The sequence below is a fragment of the Canis lupus genome, chromosome 1 (assembly GCF_003254725.2).
Source record: "Canis lupus dingo isolate Sandy chromosome 1, ASM325472v2, whole genome shotgun sequence".
Lineage (NCBI taxonomy): Eukaryota > Metazoa > Chordata > Mammalia > Carnivora > Canidae > Canis > Canis lupus.
In genome coordinates, this window is record NC_064243.1 from 260,182 (window position 1) to 276,865 (window position 16,684).

General features: G+C 43.3%; 1 pseudogene; it reads right to left on the minus strand.

Annotated features, from left to right (window-relative positions):
* LOC112645639 (ectonucleotide pyrophosphatase/phosphodiesterase family member 3-like) overlaps positions 1-3,988 on the minus strand; it is a 43,451-nt pseudogene extending 39,463 nt beyond the window's left edge.
* Positions 3,989-16,684: the final 12,696 nt, after the last annotated feature.

A 16,684-nucleotide genomic window follows, 5' to 3' on the forward strand; every position in this document is an offset into this window, starting at 1 on the left:
CAGAAATCAGTGGCATTCCTATACACTAACAATGAGACTGAAGAAAGAGAAATTAAGGAGTCAATCCCATTTACAATTGCACCTAAAGGCATAAGATACCTAGGAATAAACCTAACCAAAGAGGTAAAGGATCTATACCCTAAAACTACAGAGCACTTCTGAAAGAAATTGAGGAAGACACAAAGAGATGGAAAAATACTCCATGCTCATGGACTGGAAGAATGAATATTGTGAAAATGGCAATGCTACCCAGGGCAATTTACACATTTAATGCAATCCCTATCAAAATACTATGGACTTTCTTCAGAGAGTTGGAACAAATCATCTTAAGATTTGTATTGAATCAAAAAAGATCCTGAATAGCCAGGGGAATATTGAAAAAGAAAACCAGAGCTGGGGGCATCACAATGCCGGATTTCAGGTTGTACTACAAACCTGTGATCATCAAGACAGTGTGGTACTGGCACAAAAACAGACACATAGATCAATGGAACAGAATGGAGAATCCAGAAGTGGACCCTCAACTCTATGGTCAACTAATATTTGACCAAGCAGGAAAGACTATCCACTGGAAAAAGACAGTCTCTTCAATAAATGGTGCTGGGGAAATTGGACAGCCACACACAGAAGTATGAAACTAGACCATTCTCTTACACCATACACAAAGAAAAACAAAAATGGATGAAAGTTCTAAAAGTGAGACAAGAATCCATCAAAATCCTAGAGGAGAACACAGGCAATACCTTTTTTGAAATTGACCATAGCAATTTCTTGCAAGACACATCTATGAAGGCAAGGGAAAAAGAGCAAAAATGAACTATTGGGACTTCATCAAGATAAAAAGCTTCTGCACAGCAAAAGAAACAGTCAACAAAACAAAACAAAACAAAAAACCCTACAGAACGGAAGAAGATAGTTGCATATATATCTGACATATCAGATAAAGGAGTAATATCCAAGATCTATAAAGAACTTATTAAACTCCACAGCAATTGCACTGCTGGGGATTTACCCCAAAGATACAGATGCAATGAAACGCCGGGACACCTACACCCAGATGTTTATAGCAGCAATGTCCACAATAGCCAAACTGTGGAAGGAGCCTCGGTGTCCATCGGAAGATGAATGGATAAAGAAGATGTGGTGTATGTATATAATGGAGTATTAGTCATTAGAAATGACAAATACCCACCATTTGCTTCGACGTGGATGGAACTGGACTTAGTGAAATAAGTCAATCAGAGAAGGACAAACATTATATAGTCTCATTCATTTGGAGAATATAAAAAATAGTGAAAGGGAATAAAGGGGAAAGGAGAGAAAATGAGTGAAAATATCAGAGAGGGAGACAGAACATGAGAGATTCCTAACTCTGGGAAATGAACAAGGGATGGTGGAAAGGGAGGTGGGCAGGGGGTGGGGGTGACTGGGTGATGGGCACTGAGGGGGGCACTTGATGGGATGAGCACTGGGTGGTATGCTATATGGTGGCAAATTGAACTCCAATTAAAAAAATGAAGTAGGAAGAAAAATAAATTTCTTATACCTGGTAAAATAAATAAATAAATAAATAAATAAATAAATAAATAAATAAATAAATAAAGTATACAATCTGAGGCTCGTGGGGCCCTCTGTTGGCAGGTGCATGACTCTTGATCTCATGGTCATGAGATGAAGCTCCAAACTGGGTGTACATAATAGTTAAATAAATAAATGTTAAGGAATTACAGTGTACAAAAATATAAAAAATAATAAAAAAAATAAAATTGGAGGTTAGAAACTAAACCACAGGCAGTGTGAAAGCGCCAGGGACAGTGCCTGTGCTCAACTCCCAGAGGTTAAGTATGCCTTGAAGACAGCTTACAACAATACTTGCTCCTACGGGAGTTACAACCTAACACCATTCACAGTAGGAATTTCCATTGCAAAAGCTGTATCGAACTTGGAGACACAGGCTTTCCAGGTGTGAAGCTTGACACTTGCCTCACAGGCAACATCTAACAAGTACCTAAAAGAGTATTAGAAAAAAAATAAATAAAATAAAGAGTATTAGAAACTAAATTCATACACAGTGTGGATCTGCGGGGGACAGCACGTGTGCTGAAGTCTCAGAAGTCAGTATGTCCTGAAGCCAGTTTTCACCTAGCCTCTGATTTGTGGGAATTAGTATACAGCTCCATTCTAAGTGAGGCTATTTCTAGGAAACTGCTCTATTGAACATGGAGATACAAGTCATCAGGACCTGCAACTTTCACTTGCCTCTCACACAAATTCTGTCAAGCATGGAACATTAGGATGTTAGAAGCAAACTCTAAGGCAGTCTGGATGTGGGACGGTCATGCCATCAACTGAACACTCAGAAAAAAGGAGGACTTGTAGCCAGCTTTCAAGTAACCTCTCTCCCTTAGATTACCAATAAGGATCTACCCTCAGTGAAATTTCAATGTAAAGCGCTGTATTGAAGTAGGAAAATAAGCTTTCCTTTTCCACACCATGCCACCTGCCTCTCACACATCTTCTGACAGGGATGTAACGTAAGGGAGTATGAAGCGAAGTATGCATGGACTGTGGAACCGTGAAAAAGGAATTTTGCTAAAATCTCAGAAATAAGTATATCATGATGCCAGCAATCAAGGAGCTTCATTCTTATTGGAGTAAGAACCTAGCCCTGTTCTAGGTGAAGAGGTTCCATGGAAACCACCCCACTTACTCGGAGACACAAGCTTTCTAATCTGGCAACTTGCTGCTTGCTGCTCATGCAGATTCTGAAAACATCTAAAATGAGGGTGTTAGAAACTCAATCCACAAGCAAAGTAGAACTGCAAGGGACAGCATGTATGCTCATCTTTGAGACATCAGTGTGTCCTGAAGCCAGGGTTCACCTAGCCTCTCATTTGTGGGAATGACCTTGTAGCTCCATTTTAAGCAATGCAATTTCTAGGAAACCACACTATTGATCATGGAGACACTAGTGTATTGGCCTGCAACATTCACTTGCCTCTCACTCAAGTTCTGACAGACAGCCAAATTTAGGATATTAGAACCTAAGTTTACAAGCTGTGTGGATACAGGAGGGTCATGAAATCAACTCAACTCTCAAAACTAAATACACCTTGTAGCCAGCTTTCAAGTAGCCTCTCTCCTTTCACAGTTACAATGTAGCTCTACTCCAAGGGAGCCATTTCGATGGAAAGTGCTCTAGCGAGTTAGAGGACAACAAGCTTTCTGTTTGGGCACCTTGCCCCTTGCCTGGGAAACGACTTCCACCAGCAGCGCACATTAGGATGTCAGAAGCTATGTTGACAGGCAGTTTGGGTGCGGGACGGTCACACCGTCAGCCTCCCTCTCAGAGGTAAGTAGGCTTCGTGGCCAGCTTTCAAATAGCCTCTCTCCCTTAATGTTTATAGTGCAGCTGTACTCTCCGTTAGAAGGTTCGATGTAAAGCACTGAATTGAAGTAGGAAAACAAGCTTCCCTTTCCCACACCGTGCCACTTAACTCTCACACAGGTTATGACAGGCATGTAACATGAGTGCGTTTGATGCTCAGTACACATGCAGTGTGGAACCTCGAAGGTTAGTCCCTTTAATCAACACTCACGCAGAAGTATGCGCTGGTGCCAGCACTCAACGCGGTTAGTTCTACCTGGAGTTGGAGCGTATCAAGATCATTGGCGAGGAGGTTCCATGCAATGCCCTCTGCTGGACCTGGAGACACAAAGCTTCCAAGCTGGCAGCGTGCCGCTTGCCTCTCCCGCAGTTTCGGACAATCATGTAAAACGAGGGTGTCAGAAACTCAATGGAGAGGCAATGTGGAACTGCCAGGGACACCAGGTGTGTTCCTGTTTCATAGGCCAGTGTGTCCTGAAGCCAGGTTTCAACTAGACTCTCGTTTGTGGGAATGACTATGTAGCTCCATTCGAAGCGAGGCCATTTCCTGGAAACTACTCTCTTGATGATGGAGACACTGGTCGTCTGGGTCTGCAACATTCACTTGCCATTCACTAAACTTCTGTCATGCAGAGAACATTAGGACACCAGAAGCTAGGGTTCCAGGCTTTGTGGATGCCGGAGCGTCATTCCGTCAACTCAACTCTCAAAACTAAAGAGACTTTGTAGCCAGCTTTCAAGTAGCCTCTCTCCTTTCACAGTTACAATGTCGCACTTCTCAAAGGGAGCCATTTCGATGGAAAGTGCTCTAGCGAGTTAGGACAACAAGCTTTCTTTTTGGGCACCTGCCCCATGCCTGGGAAACGACTTCCACCAGGCAGCGCACATTAGGATGTCAGAAGCTATGTTGACAGGCAGTTTGGGTGCGGGACGGTCATGGCGTCAGACCCACTCTCAGAAGTAAGTAGGCTTCGTGGCCAGCTTTCAAATAGCCTCTCTCCTTTAATGTTTACTGTGCAAGTCTCCCTGGAAAAGCATTTTTGCGTCAGCTTCCTTTTAGAGGAGATGATGGAATATTTGATGACAATTTTATTAAAGAAAGGAAGCAAGGGCTGGAGCTGTTTATAAATAATGTCGCTGGTCATCCTCTGGCACAGAATGAACGTTGTCTTCACATGTTTTTACAGGACGAAATTATAGATAAAAGCTATACACCATCTAAAATAAGACATGCCTGAAATTTGGTGAGAAGGGCGCCAAAAAAAAAAAAACTTTCCATGACTATTAATGATTCATATGCACCAATGAAGAAGTTCTAACTAACTTTTAGCATGCTGCGCAGAAACTGGTATAACACGCCTTCAGTATACTAACATTCATATGCTCAGTTTCGTTTTGTTTTGTTTTGGCAGTTGACAAGAAGTTAATTTGCTTTAGTGAAAATCCCTCATCCACCCTTTCCCTTGCTGTTTTAATGTGGTACACACTATAGCCTCGCAGACTTGTTACTCCAGTATAATCTGCAGTGTCCTAACTAAAGTTACTGACTTGGTCTTATCTGCAGTTTTTGTGTCCTGTTTGTTTCTTGAATCTGATTAACTAGAATATTTCTCTTGCTCCTTTTTAATATGTGATGTCACTTGACCTAATTTATGTGTAGAAGCACTACACCATTGGTTTCCAGTACCCTATGTATAAGATACACACTTGTGTGCAGAAAGTATCTACCTTCAGGCTTGTAATACCCTTCACGTGGAAGATCAATGAGGGGAATCTTTATATTCTGTATAAAAACAGTGTATGTTCTCATTCATTTGGGGAATATAAATAATAGTGAAAGGGAATATAAGGGAAGGGAGAAGAAATGTGCGGGAAATATCAGAAAGGGAGACAGAACATAAAGACTTCTAAATCTGGGAAACGAACTAGGGGCGGTGGAAGGGGAGGAGGGCGGGGGGTGGGGGTGAGTGGGTGACGGACACTGAGGGGGACACTTGATGGGATGAGCGCTGGGTGTTATTCTGTATGTTGTAAATTGAACACCAATAAAAAATTAATTTATTAAAAAAATAAAAAATAAAAACAAATCAAATTTATATACTAAAATCATTCGTCTAAAAATTTAAGTTGTTTTCAGATAAAAATAAAAAAACATTTCTGAAATGAAAAAAAAATCCTCCGTTAGAAGGTTCGATGTAAAGCACTGAATTAAATAGGAAAACAAGCTTCCCTTTCCTAAAACATACCACTTAACACACACAGGTTATGACAGGCATGTAACATGAGTGCCTTTGATGCTCAGTACACATGCAGTTTGGAACCATGAGGGTTAGTCCCTTTGCTCAACACTCATGCAGAAGTATACGCTGGTGCCAGCACTCAACACAGATAGTTGTATGTGGAGATGGGGCGTAGCAAGATATTCGGTGTGGATGTTCCATGCAATGCCCTCTGCTGGACCTGGAGTCACAAAGCTTCCAAGCCGGCAGCTTGCCGCCTGGCTCTCCCGCAGATTCTGACAATCATGTAAAACGAGGGTGTCAGAAACTCATTCCAAGGCAATGTGGATCTGCCAGGGACACCATGTGCGTTCCTGTTTCAGACGTCAGTGTGTCCTGAAACCAGGTCTCATCTAGCCTGTCATTGTTGGGAATGACTATTTAGCTGAATTCTAAGCGAGGCCATTTCCTGGAAACCACTCTCTTGATGATGGAGACACTGGTCGTCTGGGTTTGCAACATTCACTTGCCACTCACTAAATTTCTGTCATGCAGAGAACATTAGGATACCAGAAGCTAGGGCTCCAGGCTTTGTGGATGCGGGAGCATCATTCCGTCAACTCAACTCTCAAAACTAAATACACCTTGTAGCCAGCTTTCAAGTAGCCTCTCTCCTTTCACAGTTACAATGTAGCTCTACTCAAAGGGAGCCATTTCGATGGAAAGCGCTCTAGCGAGTTAGGACAACAAGCTTTCTGTTTGGGCACCTTGCCCCTTGCCTGGGAAACGACTCTCTCCAAGCAGCGCACGTTAGGATGTCAGAAGCTATGTTGACAGGCAGTTTGGGTGCGGGACGGTCACGGCGTCAGCCCCTCTCTCAGAAGTAAGTAGGCTTCGTGGTCTGCTTTCAAGTAGCCTCTCTCCTTTAAGGTTTGCAGTGCAGCTGTACTCTCCCTTAGAAGGTCAATGTAAAGGGCTGAATTGAAGTAGGAAAAGAAACTTCCCTTTCCCACACCGTGACACTTAACTCTCACACAGGTTATGACAGGCATGTAACATGAGTGCATTTGAAGCTCAGTCACATGCAGTGTGGAACCGAGAGGGTTAGTCCTTTTGCTCAACACTCACGCAGAAGTATGTGCTTGTACCAGCCCTCTACGCGGTTAGTTCTACGTGGAGATGGGGCGTAGCAAGATCCTCGGTGAGGAGGTTCCATGCATTGGACTCTGGTGGACCTGGAGACACAAACCTTCCAAGCCGGCAGCTTGCTGCTTGCCTCTTCCGCAGATTCTGACAATCATGTAAAACGAGTGTGTCAAAAACTCATTCCCAAGCAATGTGGATACGCCAGGGACTCCATGTTTTTTCCTGTTACAGACGTCAGTGAGTCCTAAAGCCATGTTTCAACAAGCCTGTTTTTTGTGGGGATGACTATATAGCTGCATTCGGAGCGAGGCCATTTCCTGGAAACCACTCTCTTGATGATGGAGACACTTGTCGTCTGGGTCTGCAACATTCCCTTGCCTCTCACTCAACTTCTGTCTTGGAGAGAACATGAGGATACCAGAAGCTAGGTCCAGGAAGTTGGAAGCGGGAGCGTCATGCCGTCAACTCAACTCTCAAAACTAAAGAGACCTTGTAGCCAGCTTTCAAGTAGCCTCTCTGCTTTCACAGTTACGATGTAGCTCTACTCGAAGGGAGCCATTTCAATGGAAAGCGCTCTTGCAAGTTAGGACCACAAGCTTTCTGTTCCTTGCCCCTTGCCTGGGAAACGACTTCTGCCAGGCATAGCACATTAGGATGTCAGAAGCTATGTTTTCAGGCAGTTTGGGCACGGGATGGTCACGCTGTCAGCCCTACTCACAGATGTAATCGCCAGCTGTCAAGTAGCCTCTCTCCTTTAAGATTTACAGTGCAGCTCAACTCTCCCTGAGAATTTTCATGTAGAGCACTGATTCGAAGTAGGAAAACAAGCTTTCCTTTCGTTCATCATGCCACTTAACTCTCACACCCTCTATGACAGGCACGTAACTTGAGTGCGTTTGAGATAGGACAACAAGCTTTCTTTTTCAACACCTTGCCCCTTGCCTCTGAAACGACTTCAGTCAGAGTCCAGTATTTTATGTCCGAAGCTATGTTTACAGGCATTTTGGATGTGCAAGGGTCATGCCGTCATCCCAACTCAGAAGTAGTAGGGCTCATGGAGAACTTTCAAGTATCTTCTCTCCTTTAAGATGTACAGTGTAGGGGTACTCTCGGTTGGAATTTTCACTGGAAAGCTTTGCATGGACATCAGGATTCAACGTATACCTTTCTTTTTTTAATTTTTTTTTAATTTTTATTTTTTTATGATAGTCACAGAGAGAGAAAGAGAGAGAGGCAGAGACACAGGCACAAGGAGAAGCAGGCTCCATGCACCGGGAGCCCGATGTGGGATTCGATCCCGGGTCTCCAGGATCGCACCCTGGGCCAAAGGCAGGCGCCAAACCGCTGCGCCACCCAGGGATCCCAACGTATACCTTTCTAAACCTTGCCACTTCACTCTCACACAGTTTCTGAGACGCATGTAACATAAGTGCGTTTGAAGCTAAGTACACATGCAGTGTGGAACCGCCTGGTATAAGCACCTTGCTCAACACTCAGAAAGAAGTATTTCTTGGTGCCACCTCCCAGAGAGCTTCTTTTCCCTTGAAGTGAAAACCTAGCCCCATTCCATTTCAGAAGGATCCATGGCAGTGCTCAAATCTACTCGGAGACACGACCCTTCCACACGTGCAGCTTGCTGCTAGCCTCTCAGGCAGATTCTATAATATAAAATGAGGGTGTTAGAAACTCAATCCACTGGCCATGTAAGACTGCGAGGGGCAGCATGTGTTCTCATGTTTCAGAAGTCAGGGAGTACTGAGGCCAGGTTTCAAGTGACCTCTCATTAGTGGGAATTAGTATATAAATGCATTCTAAGTCAGGCTATTTCTAGGATAGTGCTCTCTTGATCATGGAGACACAGTCGTCTGGGCTGCAACGTTCACCTGCCTCTCACACAACTTCTGTCTGTCATCGATCATAAGGATGATAGAAGCTAAGTGTACAGGCAATCAGGAGGTGGGAGCGACAGGCCATAAGCTCAACTGTCAGAAGGAAGTATGCCTTGAAGTCAGATTAAAACTAGGCTTGCTCTTTTGGGAGTTACAGGCTAACTCCATTATATGCTTAGAATTTCCATCGCAAAAGCTGTATTGAACTAGTAGACACAAGCCTTCCAGGCCTGCATCTTGCCAATGCCTCTCACAAATCTTCTGACAAGCATCTAAAAAGAGGATGTGGGAAACTAAATCCCCAGGCATTGTGAAATAGTGAGGGAAAGCACCTGTGCTCATCTATCAGTAGTAAATATGCCTTGGGAGTTGGGGCAAGATGGTGGAAGAGTGGGGTCCCCAGTCACCTATCCCCACTAACTTACCTAGATCACTTTCAAATCATCCTGAAAAACCTATGAATTCGTCCTCAGATTTAAAGAGAGAACAGCTGGGATGCTACAATGAGAAGAGTTCGTGCTTCCATCAAGTACAACTTGTTTTTAGCCACTCTTCACTGAGGAAAATGACTAGAAGGAAGAAGTCACCACAAAAGAAATAATCAGAAACAGTCCTCTTTCCCACAGACTTACAGAATTTGGATTACAATTCAATGTCAGATGGCCAATTCAGAAGCACAATTATAAAGCTATTGGTGGCTCTGGAAAAAAAGCACAAAGGATTCTAGAGACTTCATGACTGCAGAATTTACATCTAATCAGGCTGAAATTAAAAAATCAATTAAATGAGATGTAATCCAAATTGTAGACACAAAAGTCCAGGGCCAGATCCTGGGGATAAATCCCACTTTGTCATGGTGAATAATCTTTTTAATGTATTGTTGGATCCTATTGGCTAGTATCTTCTTGAGAATTTTTGCATCTGTGTTCATCAGGGATATTGGTCTACAATTCTCCTTTTTGGTGGGGTCTTTGTCTGGTTTTGGAATTAAGGCGATGCTGGCCTCATCGAAGGAGTTTGGAAGTACTCCATCTCGTTCTATCTTTCCAAACAGCTTTAGTAGAATAGGTATGGTTTCTTCTTTAAACGTTTGATAGAATTCCCCTGGGAAGCCATCTGGCCCTGGACTTTTGTGTCTTGGGAGGTTTTTGATGACTGCTTCAATTTCCTCCCTGGTTATCGGCCTGTTCAGGTTGTCTATTTCTTCCTGTTCCAGATTTGGTAGTTTGTGATTTTCCAGAAGTGCGTCCATTTCTTCTAGATTACCTAATTTATTGGCGTAGAACAGCTCATAATATGTTTTCAAAATCGTTTGTATTTCCTTGGTATTGGTGGAGATCTCTCCTTTCTCATTCATGATTTTATTAATTTGAGTCTTTTCTCTCTTCTTTTTAATAAGGCTGCTAATGGTTTATCTATGTTATTAATTCTTTCAAAGAACCAACTCTTGGTTTTGTCGATCTGTTCCACAGTTCTTCTGGTCTCTATTTCATTGAGTTCTGCTCGAGTCTTTATTAATTCTCTTCTGCTGGGTGTAGTTTCTATTTGCTGTTTTTTTTTTTTTCTCCAGCTCCTTTAGGTTCAAGGTTAGCTTTTGTATTTGTGTTCTTTCCAGTTTTTGGATGGACGTTTGTATTGCGATGTATTTCCCCCTCAGGACTGCTTTTGGGGTATCCCAAAGTTTTTTTTAAATTATTTATTTATTTATGATAGTCACACAGAGAGAGAGAGAGAGAGGCAGAGACACAGGCAGAGGGAGAAGCAGGCTCCATGCACCGGGAGCCCAACGTGGGATTCGATCCCGGGTCTCCAGGATCGCGCCCTGGGCCAAAGGCAGGCGCTAAACCGCTGCGCCACCCAGGGATCCCTATCCCAAAGTTTTTGAATGGTTGTATCTTCATTCTCATTAGTTTCCATGAATCTTTTTAATTCTTCTCTAATTTCCTGGTTTACCTTTTCATCCTTTAGCAGGATTGTTTAACATCCTTCCAAACTTCTTGTCATTTCGTTCTAGTTTCAAAGCATTATTGTCTGAAAATATGCAGGGGACAATCCCAATCTTTTGGTGTCACTTAAGACCTGATTTGTGACCCAATATGTGGTCTATTCTGGAGAAAGTTCCATGTGCACTTGAGAAGAATGTATATACAGTTGCACTTGGATGTAAAGTTCTGAAAATATCTGTGAAATCCATCTGGTCCAGTGTATCATTTAAAGCTCTTGTTTCTTTGGAGATGTTGTGCTTAGAAGATCTGTCGATTGCAGAAAGTGCCATGTTCATGTCTCCCAGTATAAGTGTATTATTTAAGCATGTCTTAACTTTGGTTATTAATTGATTGATATACTTGGCAGCTCCCACATTCGGGGCACAAATATTCATGATTCTTAGGTCCTCTTTTTGGATAGATCCTTTAAGTATGATATAGTGTCCCTCTTCATCTCTTCTTTCAGTCTTTGGGAGAAACTTCAATTTATCTGATATGAGGATGGCTACCCCTTTCTTTTGAGGACCATTTGAATGGTAAATGGTTCTCCAACCTTTTATTTTCAGGCTGGAGGTGTGCTTAGGTCTAAAATGAGTCTCTTGCAAACAGCAAATAGATGGGTCTTGCTTTTTTATCCAGTCTAAAACCTTGCATCTTTTGATGGGATCATTAAGCCCATTCACGTTTAGAGTTACTATTGAAAGTTGTGAATTTAGTGTCATTATGTTACCTATCAGTCCCTGTTTTTGTGGATTATTTCCTTGGATTTCCTCTTTCTTTTACTGAGTCCCCCTTACTATTTCTTGCAGAGCTGGTTTGGTGGTGCATATTCTTTCCGTTTCTGCCTATCTTGGAAGCTCTTTATCTTTCCTTATATTCGGAATGAGAGCCTTGCTGGATAAAGTATTCTTGGCTGCAGGTTCTTCTCATTTAGGACCCTGAATATATCTTGCCCGCCCTTTCTGGCCTGCCAGGTCTCTGTGGAGAGGTCTGCTGTTAACCTAATACTTGTCCCCATAAAGGTTAGGTATCTCTTGTCTCTTGTTGCTTTAAGGATGTTCTCTTTATATTTGGAATTTGCAAGTTTCACTATTAAATATAGAGGTTTTGAGTGATTTTTGTTGATTTTATGTGGGGGATCTCTCTATCTCCTGGATCTGAATGCCTGTTTCCCTTCCCAAGTTAGGGAAGTTGTCAGCTATGATTTGTTCAACTACACTTTCTCTGTCCCTTTCGGCACCCCTGGGAATTCCAATTAAATGTAGATTTTTCATTCTGAAGCTGTCATTTATTTCCCTTAACCTATCCTCATGATCTTTTCATTGTTTTCCTCTTTTTTCCTCAGATTCCTTCCTTGCCATCAACTTGTCTTCTATGTCACTCACTCGTTCTTCTACCTCATTAACCCTCATCATTAAGACCTCCAGTTTGGATTGCATGTCATTTAATTGATTTTTAATTTCTGCCTGATTAGATCTAAATTCTGCAGTCATGAAGTCTCTTGAATCCTTTATGCTGTTTTCTAGAGCCACAAGTAGCTTTATAATTGTGCTTCTGAATTGTGCTTCTGAATTGGCTTTCTGATATTGAATTGTAATCCAAATTTTGTAACTCTGTGGGAGAGAGGATTGTTTCTGATTCTTTCTTTTGTGATGAGTTTTTCCTTCTAGTCATTTTCCTCAGTGCAGAGTGGCCAAAAAGATGTTGTAATGGAAAAAGGAGAAAAGAGAGAAAAAAGGGGAAAAGGGGGGGGGAACAGAAAACACAAAAAAGGGTGGGGGGGAGTATCTTCTGATTCTATGTACTGGAAATCCCTCGACTTCCCCTGTAATTTTCCAGTGCTCCTTGGTCAATAACTTCTTTTTCCCTTGTCCTTCTAGCTGGTCTTCTGGGGGAGGTGCCTGCTGTGCTGATTCTCAGGTGTGTGCACCTGGGGGAGCTGCTCATCCCCCTGCCAGGTGCATGGCTCAGTGGGAGCTGTTTATCCTGCGAGGCCCCTGCTGAGTCCCAGGTACAAGGTGACACCAGGAGGAACAACAATTATGGTGGCCAGCTTTCCAACTCTGGAGTCAGCTTCCACAGTAACTACCGCAGCTCCCAGTCCACAGGGGCCTGGATGCTCGGGGGGATGGGGCCGCCCATCTGCACAGCTTGGGGCTGCCAGGCGGCAGGAGCCTCCTTGCTGTCCTGTGTCCTCCCAGCCTCTGTCTGTCCTGGGGGGAGCGCCGGATGTTAGGCTTTGTCCCCCAGCACCCTGGGCTCCGGGGCCGCACACCCCCCACCTCGTGGAGCCGCCGCCAGAGCCGCCACCCGAGGGGCTCACAGGACCGCGCAGCGCCTCCACCCCCCCCCCCCCAGCTGCTCCCTGAGCTTCCTGAGCTGCTCTCCAGGCCCCACCAAGCACACGCTCCAGGCCTTTAGGGAGCTCTGCCCATGGTGTGTGGTGGGCTCTCCCCCGGGGCACAGTTCCTCTGTTAGTGCCCCTTGGAACCTGAGGGCATCCCTGCCCCTCCTGGGATCCTGCCGGAGCTCCCTGCAAGTGCCTTTTCGGTCTGGGAAAATTGGTAAACCTCCTGCTTCTTGCCGTGTAGCCTTAGCCCGGCTCCTCATGGGGGCTCCTTCCCCTTGGATGCTTTTTTACTTATATTTTTCCGTCTTCCTACCTTGATAGAAGCACAAACTCTTCTCACTGTAGCATTCCATCTGTTCTCTCTTTAAATCTCAGACTGAATTCGTAGGTTTTCAGGATGATTTGAAAGTTATCTAGAATTTTGATGGAATCTTGCCTCATTTAGATCTTTCATCCATTTTGAGTTTATCTTTGTGTATGGTGAAAGAGGGTGGTCTAGTTCCATTCTTCTGCATGTGGGTGTCCAATTTTCCCAGCACCATTTACTGAAGAGACTGTCTTTCTTCCAGTGGATAGTCTTTCCTCCTTTATAGAATATTAGTTGACCATAAAGTTGAGGGTCCACTTCTGGGTTCTCTATTCTGTTCCATTGATCTATGCGTCTGTTTTTGTGCCAGTACCACACTGTCTTGATGACCACAGCTTTGTAGTACAACCTGAAATATGGCATTGTGATGCCCCCAGCTATGGTTTTATTTTTTAGTATTTATTTCCATTTTAAGTGAGGCACTTCTAGGGAATCACTGTATTGACCTCGCAGACACAAGACTGCTGGGCCTACAACTTTCCCTTGCCTCTCACACAATTTCTATCATGCATCTAATATAAGAATGTTAGAAGCTAAGTTTACCATGAGTCAGGATGCGGGAGGGATGGGCCATGAGATTAACTATCAGAAGCAAGTATGCCTTGAAGCCAGCTTTCAACTAGCCTCTCATTTATGAGAGTTAGAATCTAGCTCCATTCTAAGTGAGGATGATCCTAGGGAACCGCTCTATTGAACACAGAGACACAAGACTTCACTGCCTGAAACTTTTACTTGCCTCTGACACAGTTACAAGTATACTTTCTCCTATTGGTTTTACAGGGTAATAGCATTCTACAGTAGGAATTTCCATTGCAAAATCTGTATTGAACTCAGAGACACAAGTCTTCCAGGCCTGCAGCTTGCCACTTGCCTCTCACACACCTTCTGACAAATATCTGTAATGAGGGTGTTAGAAACAAAATCCAGAGGCCACGTGGAAGTGCGAGGGACAGCAACTCTGCTCAACTCTTAGAAGTAAGTACGTCTTGAAGCCAGCTCTCAACTATCGTCTCATTCATGGGAGTATCTAGCTCCCTTCTAAGGGAGGATATTTCTAGGAAATCGCCATATTGACTTTGGAGACACAAGACTTCTGGGCCTGCAAATTTCACTTGCCTCTCACACAACTTCTCTCAGGCATCAAACATAAGGATGTTAGAAGCTAAGTCTACAGTGAGTCAGGATACAGGAGGAACAGGCCACGAGCTTAACTCTCAGAAGGAAGTATGCCTTGAAGTCAGCTTTCAAGTAGCCTCTCTCCTATAAGAATTGCAAAGAGCTCTACTCTAGGTGAGATCTTTCAATGGAAAGGGCTGTATTGAAGTAGGAAAAACAAGCCTTCCATTTCTACAACTTGCTCCTTGCCTCACACTACTTCCTACGGCATGTAATAGAATTTGAAGCTAAGTACACATGCAGTGTAGAACCGCGATAGATAGGCACCTTTGTCAACACTCAGAAATAAGTATATCTTGAAGCCAGCTTTCAACTAGCCTCTCATTTGTGGGAGTTAGTATCTAACTCCATTCCAAGTGTGGCTATATCTAAGAAATTGATGAATTGATTTCGGAGACACAAGACTGCTTGGCATGCAAATTTCACTTGCCTCTCACACAACTTCTCTCAGGCATCTAACATAAAGAAGTTAAAAGCTGAGTCTACAGGGAGCCTGGATATGGGAAGTACTGGCCATGAGCATAAATCTCAGAACTAAGTATGCCTTGAAGCCAGCATTCAACTAGCCTCTCATTTAGGGGAGTTAGAATCTAGCTCCATTCTAAGTGAGGATGATCCTAGGGAACCGCTCTATTGAACACAGAGACACAAGACTTCACTGCCTGAAATTTTTACTTGCCTGACACAACTTCTGTCAGGTATCAAACATAAAGATGATAGAATCTAAGTGTACAGGCAATTAGGATGCAGTAGGTACAAGCCATGAGCTCAACTGTCAGAAATAAGTATGTCTTGAAGCCAGATTACAACTAGACTCGTTCTTTTGGGAATTAGTATAACTCCATTCTATGCTAGGAGTTTCCAGGCAATAGCTGTATTGATCTCAGAGACCCAAGCCTTCCAGGCCTGTAGCTTGCCACTTGACTCTCACGAAAATTCTGACAAGCATAAAAATGAGAATGTTGGAAACTAAACCCCCAGGCAGTGTGTAAGTGTGAGGGACAGCACCTGTGCTCAACAATCAGAAGTAATTATGCCTTGAAGCCAGCTTTCAACTAGCATCTCATTTATGGGAGTTAGTATCTAGCTCCATTCTAAGTAAAGCTATTTCTAGGAAATCGCTTTATTGACCTATGAATCACTTCTGGGCCTGCAACTTTCATTTGCCTCTCACACAACTTCTGCCAGGCATCTGACAAGGATGTTAGAAGTGAAGTCTACAGTGAGACAGGATACAGGAGGGACAGGCCATAAGCTTAATGCTCACAAGTAAGTATGACTTGAAGCGAGCCTTCAATTAGCCTCTCTCTTATAAGAATTACAAGGTAGCTCTAATCTAGGTGAGCACTTTCAATGGAAAGGTCTGTATTGAAGTAGGAAAAAACAAGCCTTCCTTTTCTACAACTTGCCACTTGCCTCTCACACAACTTCTGACAGGCATATACCATACGGGAGTTTGGAGCTAAGTACACATGCAGTGAGCAACCTCATGGGATAGGCACTTTGCTCAACAGTCAGAAATGGGTACATCTTGAAGCCAGCTTTCAACTAACCTCTCATTTATGGGAGTTAATATCTAGATCCATTCTAAGTGAGACTATTTCTAGGAAATCACTGTTTTGACCTCGGAGACACTGCTGTGCCTGCAACTTTCACTTGCCTCTCGACCACTTCTCTCAGGCTCCTAAGATAAGGATGTTAAAAGCTAAGTCTACAGAAAGTCAGGATATGGGAAGGAATGGCCATGAGCTTAACACTCAGAACTAAGTATGCCTTGAAGCCAGCATTCAACTAGCCTTTCATTTATGGGAGTTCAATTCCAACTCTATTCTAAGTGAGGATGTTCCTAGAAAGTCCCTGTAGTCAACATGGAGACACAAGGCCTCTTGGCCTGAAAGTTTCACCTGCCTCTCACATAACTTCTATCAGTCATCGAACATAAAGTTGTTAGAAGCAAAGTATAAAGGCAATGAGGATGAAGGAGGGACAAACCATGAGCTCAACTCGCAGAAGTAAGTGTGCCTTGAAGACAGCTTTCAACTAGCCTCTCATTTATGGGAGTTAGAACATAACTCCATTCTAATTGATGATGTTATTAGGAAATAGCTTTTTTGAACTCGGAGACATCAGACTTCTGGGCCTGCAAATTCACTTGTCTCCCACA